We start from the raw sequence: 5,924 nt of genomic DNA, 5'->3' as shown, positions 1-5,924 counted from the left end.
CTTCCATTTGACATACCTCTCACAGTTTATCCAGAGTACTATTATTACTACTGGTGAGGTAACAGAGGTAAAAAAAAAAAAACCCTATGTATTTCTTATGTTCTATCAAGACATTTGTTAATGTATTTATTAGTAATACCATTTAATAGACTATCATAGTGATGATGATAAGGTATGCACCAATGGACTAAAATATGGATGAGGCCAGGTTCTAGAACTGGCTCTATTAGTGGTTAAATTTTTGGTCTTGAAGAAAATCTTTTATATTTGCAATGTTCTGGTTACCTAGAACCTGTAACCGAGATACTACAGTCCACAGAGAATTGAATTCAGCTTGCTGAGACACAATATTATTTTGCATTCATTATTACTTTCAATATGTAAACTTGGGAGACCTCTGGAATTTTCTTTTTTCTTTTAACAGTTTATCTTTTTGGCTGATTACTTGGTTTCCTCCTTCCTTCATCCTTTGACCAGAATATCTGAGCTTGATTTCAATACCTAGTGAATTTCAATTAAAATTTTTTAAACGTATGGCCTATCACTAAATATCATGCTAGGCATTACCGCTGCAGTAAAATAGGAAACAAACAAGGTTTCAGTTATTTGGGAGCTTCCAGTCTGAAAGAGACACATAAAGTAAGAGGACCAGGTGAAAGGTACAAACAATACAAAGGAATGAGCAAGTACCTCTACAAGTATAGCGGGTGTGGTGGGCAGAAGGTTTCCAAAGGAGGTTATATGAGGTAGAAAGGGATGTCTTTTCCTTAAAGGGAAAGCTTTTTAAAATTAATATCTCCTGGCAATAAACCAACTGTGAACTTGACTTTAGAAAATGCAACAGAATATGTGTTAGGCGTTGTCTCTTTTTCTTGATCCCTTCTTATTAGCAAAGGAAAAGAAAGGTACATTTTCCTCTCTCCTTCAGACCTGTGGATTTGGTGCTTCTAGGAAAAGAGAGGACTGGGGACTGGACCTCAAAATGGTCTCCTTGGAAACTGACAGAGACTAGTTTTCAGGTTCCTGAGAGTTGTGTGGATGTCACAAAAGGAGAACTGGCCCTGCAGCAGGACATGGGCTGCCCGCATGGATACAGGTTGTGGGCACGGCCGGGCTGCTCCAGGAGGGTCTCCTGCTGGGTCTGCAGGCTGGGGCGCACAGCCCTGGGGCAAGCACCAGCCACCTGGCTGCCTTCTCCCAAGGCAAGGGGAGGAAGAAGTCATTACTCAGGACCCTGGTCTGAGGTACTAGGGAGAGGAGGTCCTTCAGGAAATGACTGTGATCATCCATGATTTAGAAAAACAAAGAAATTCCCCATTTCCTGCACCTGAGGATGATAGAGAGGTATTAGAGTACTTACACTGCTGACAAAACAAAGGCTCTGGAAATTCGGCATGACTAAATCCCTTAGTAATTACAAAGCAAAGGAACAGCTACATTTATGAGAAATAAAGACCTTGAAGATTAATGGGTCTGAATTAAATCGGACACTTGTTCAGACCTGGGTGAAATTGTGTTTGACTTGTGGATTTCATTTTAAAAGCATGGATGGGTTTCTCTGCCTGGGTAGCCCAGCTCCTGAATGTGTGATGAAAGTCTAGCTTCTGATTTGGCGGCATAAGGGAAGCAGGCCCAGTAGCTCTCCCTTGAAGCCAATCCAAGGTAGCAGGACACAGCCTGGCCTCTCTTTGCAGGTGCTCTGATGTCCTGGCAGAAGGCCTGGTCTTCTCTTGAATGGACACTACATGATCCAATTTCTGCCAGCAAACAAGGTCTGCTGGTGGTCTTAATTCTTCACCCTTGCCCTGCCTGGAGTGTGAGAGGGGCAGTCCTCTGTACCTGCTGTACTGAAGTTGACAACAGCTCTCTTGCTTGAGTAGTTTGGTGAAAAGTATGCCATCAAATAAAGTTAAGGAGTACAGGGAGAAAATAAGGATTTCTTATAAAGACAATGAGTTCAGCAATGGAGATGTTTTACTGAGGTGACTGTGGGACAGGTTCGGTGGTAGCTAAATGCCTAGATATAGCTGTGAGGAGGTAAGTAGGGGCTAAGGACAATAACTTGTGAGTCATCATCATCATCATCATGGAGTAGTATAATAGTAATAATATTAATCATGGTTAACACTTCTTTAGGGCCTACTGTGTGCCAGGCAATGTTAAACACTCAGCATATATTAACCTACATATCCTTATGATGACCCTGTGGTGTCAATGCTATTTTTACCCTCATTTTAAAGACAAGAAAACTGAGGCACAGATTTCCCAAGGTTACTCTCAGCCAGGAAGTACTAGAGCCAGGCTATGAACTGTTGCAGCTTGGCAGTTAAAATTATGGAAGAATATTGAGATCCTTTGCAAAGAAAGTCTGTATATAGAGTGTGAAGAGAAGAGGTAAGGATAAAATGTGAGGGCACACCACCACCAATCTGCAAGCGGCTAGCAGGAAAAGAGGATCCAAAGCTGACAGCAACAGTTGGGTCAGAATGACAGAAGGAAGACCAAGATGAGCAAATGTAGGCAACAGTGTCAATGCCACAGAGATGTTGAGGAGCAGAGGCAGAAAAGTGTTCACTGAATGATAATTGATAGCCCCAGCAAGGGTCATGTCAGCAGAGTTCTGGGGAGAGGAGTCAGAAGTCAGATTATAGTAGTTTAAGAAGTAAGCCAGAAAAAAAGCATGTAAAAGCTAAGAGAATCCTGGCTCAGAAGACCATGACAGACAGGTGAGCAAAAACTAGAGGGACTCTCCATGACAAGGAGGCCTGTATTTAGAATGAAGTAGTTGAACATGTTCTTAGACTGTGGAAGATGAGCCTTCAGCAGGAAAGAGGTTTAAGACAGTGAGGAAAAAACTGATAAAGGGAAAAGCTTTGAAGATACTAGTGGCATTAAGAGTGTAACTAGAGAACCTGACATGGTAACTGAACTTGACAGTTTGGACTGATGTTCTCCATCTTCTTGGAGAAGCAGGGAGGCCAAGTTATTCAGTAAATGTGATGCAGAGAAGAATGGGAAGGGAGGCAACTAACTCTGAAGGGCAGTTACAGCTCCTGAGCTCCTGGTTAAGTCCACTGGGGGCTTTGTGAGGCCAGCATCAGGATTTAACTTTCCCCTCTGCTCAATTCAGCTTCCTCCCCTGACCTTCGACAGGTGTTTATCCCTTACATACATCTTGCAATGGGAACTTCTCAGTGTCAATTCCTGGAGATTCTAATCAGTGATGCATATGTATTTGGTAACATTCTAAAGATTTGCTTTTCAGTGGGTATTATACTTAATAGCAAAATTAAGAAACTTACATTTTATTTAATAACATCATAGAAAAGTCTTTATATCCAATTATATTGAGTTAATGTATTTCAACATAACCTTTTTTCACTAATTTTACTTCATATTTGTTTCAGGTGTACAACATAATGACTCAATATTTGTATATATTAAGAAATGATTACCACAATAAGTCTAGCTAATATTTGTCCTCATACATAGTTACAACATTTTTTTCCTTGTGATGAGGACTTTTAAGATCTACTCTGTAAGCAACTTTCAAATATGCAACATAGCATTATTAACTATAGTCACCATGATATACATTACATCTCTAACATCCTCAACCTTTTATAGTAACAATTCCAACAGTAGCACTTTCATGTCTTTTATTCTCAGTAAACAAAATAACTATATAACAAAAGGTTTTATCATTTTATTTCTGACAGTATCAAAGAAGGAACAATGACTGCTTACAAACGAAAGGACATGTTTTATCTAATGACATATTCTACCAGTAGTCTAAAGACAGAAGCAAACCACTCTAAAGACAGAAAACTCCAGAATTATTCAGGAATTGGAGGCAGTGGTACATTGGGAAAAAGAAAAAAGAAAAAACACTGACAAAGTGGAGACAATTTAGGGAGAATGATAAAACAATTGTGGAAAAAGAAACATTTCAGAGAGATAAAGTATTGCATTCATAAAATACTAACAGGGTTTTATAAAAACATTTGGAAAGTAAGAGACTCTTAAAAGTGAAAATGCAGGAGCAGAAATGTGTAAGTCCATATATGTTGACCCAGAAGGTAGAGTAAAAAAAGTGAATGAGATGGAAAATAGGAGAGAAAATGTTTTAAAAATTGAGGTGTAATTTGTATAACATACAATTAACCATTTTCAAGTGTACAATTCAGTGGTATTTAGTGCATTCACAATGTTGTGTGACCACCTCTCTCCAGTTTTTTTTTACTACCCTAGATGAGCACCTTGTAAAATATGTTTTAAATGAAAGTAGCTAGCAAGGTCCAATTTGACTAAGAAAAAGAGAACAGAGAAAATGGTGGGGAGAATTATCAAAGAAGTAATTCAAGATAAATTCCCAGAGCTGATGGATTTTTAAATTTCCTGATTGAAAAGACAAACTGTGCCTTTTTCTTACTATGCCCAACAATGCATAAGAAAAGATTCATAAATAAGATGTATGAAGAGATTATATGTATTATCAGGGATAAAGAGAAGATCCTAAAAGTTTTCAAAGAGAAAACAGAAGTTAAATGCAAATCACTGGGTGCCACAATAACTAGAGATTCCGCAAATCATTGGGTGTCACAATAACTAGAGATCCCTTAGTAACACCAGTGGAAGATAATGGAGCAATACATTTAAAACTGTAGGTACAATTATTTCCACCCATAATTCCATACTTAGCTAAACTTATCAATCAATATGTGACAAGAATATGTGATATTTTCAGAATGCAAGGGTTTAAAAAATTTACCTCCCATTCTTTATTTCTTAGAAAGCTAGTGAGAATGTCAACTGAGAAAGAATATGCGAGAGCAAGAGAAGAAGAGATCCACCAGAGAGGAGAGAAGTGATTTTCATGAGGATGATGCTGATGGTGATGATGCTAAGAGAACAGAATGGCACCGTGCAGCAGTCAGAGCAAGAAACCAGGACGCTGAAGAGGTCCAGGGGGGATTTTTCTACATATAAAATGAAACATATAAAATATCTGATGTGTTTGGACACACTGAATAAAATGTATAGTTTTCTTTGAGAGTTTGAGGATGAATTACCAAAAGGTACATAGAAAACTGAGCAAATAAAAACAAATGAGGCAATCATTAATGCCAGGAAAAATAAACAAAGAAAATTGTAAAATAGAGAAATTTGTTATTATAGTACACAAGGTCTACTATACGTAGATTCCTCTGTAAAAAATATTAATGTAATCACAGTAATGCAACCACTGAATATTGATTTAACCCCAAATTGTGATACAACTACATTGAAAAGATGGAGAGAGTTTTCAGGAGGAGACATACATAACAGAGATAAAATCATTACCCTTCAAAGTAGGAAGTCAATAGTTATTATTATTTAAAACTTTTTTTTGAAAAATCAAGAAATACGAGTACAACCCATTTAGATTTAGAAAGGTAAATACTAAGAGAAAAAACTGGCAGACTTGAATATTGTGGTTGCTAGAGATCTGGAATCGGGGGTGAAGAGGATGGGTCATAAGACTTCTGTTTTGGTTTTGTCATTAAAAATCCTGTCCCATTATCTGATTGTTTAAATTATTTATGCATATTATTAAGCATTGTATTAAGTAGTTATTTGGTCAAGATTATGAATACTACATATAGCATGAGTGAAAATAACTGCCTTAATCTTACTTTCCAATTAGAGCATATTACAGATTAAATACATACTTAGTTTTAAGCAATTTAGATGAAAGTGAAGAAGGTGTGCTAGAAAATTATAATGATGATTTAAAATGTGGTTCTATGGGTGACAAAAATCCTGGTGTTGGAGATGCCCATGAAGAGTTTGAACAAAATTGTTTAATGAACATATATAAGTAAAAAACATCGTAAAATAATATTAAATAACATGACATTATAAATATATATTTATAAATAATT

This window comes from Manis javanica, chromosome 2 (genome assembly GCF_040802235.1).
Source record: "Manis javanica isolate MJ-LG chromosome 2, MJ_LKY, whole genome shotgun sequence".
In the NCBI taxonomy this organism is placed as follows: Eukaryota; Metazoa; Chordata; class Mammalia; order Pholidota; family Manidae; genus Manis; species Manis javanica.
This window is presented reverse-complemented; position numbering follows the sequence as displayed.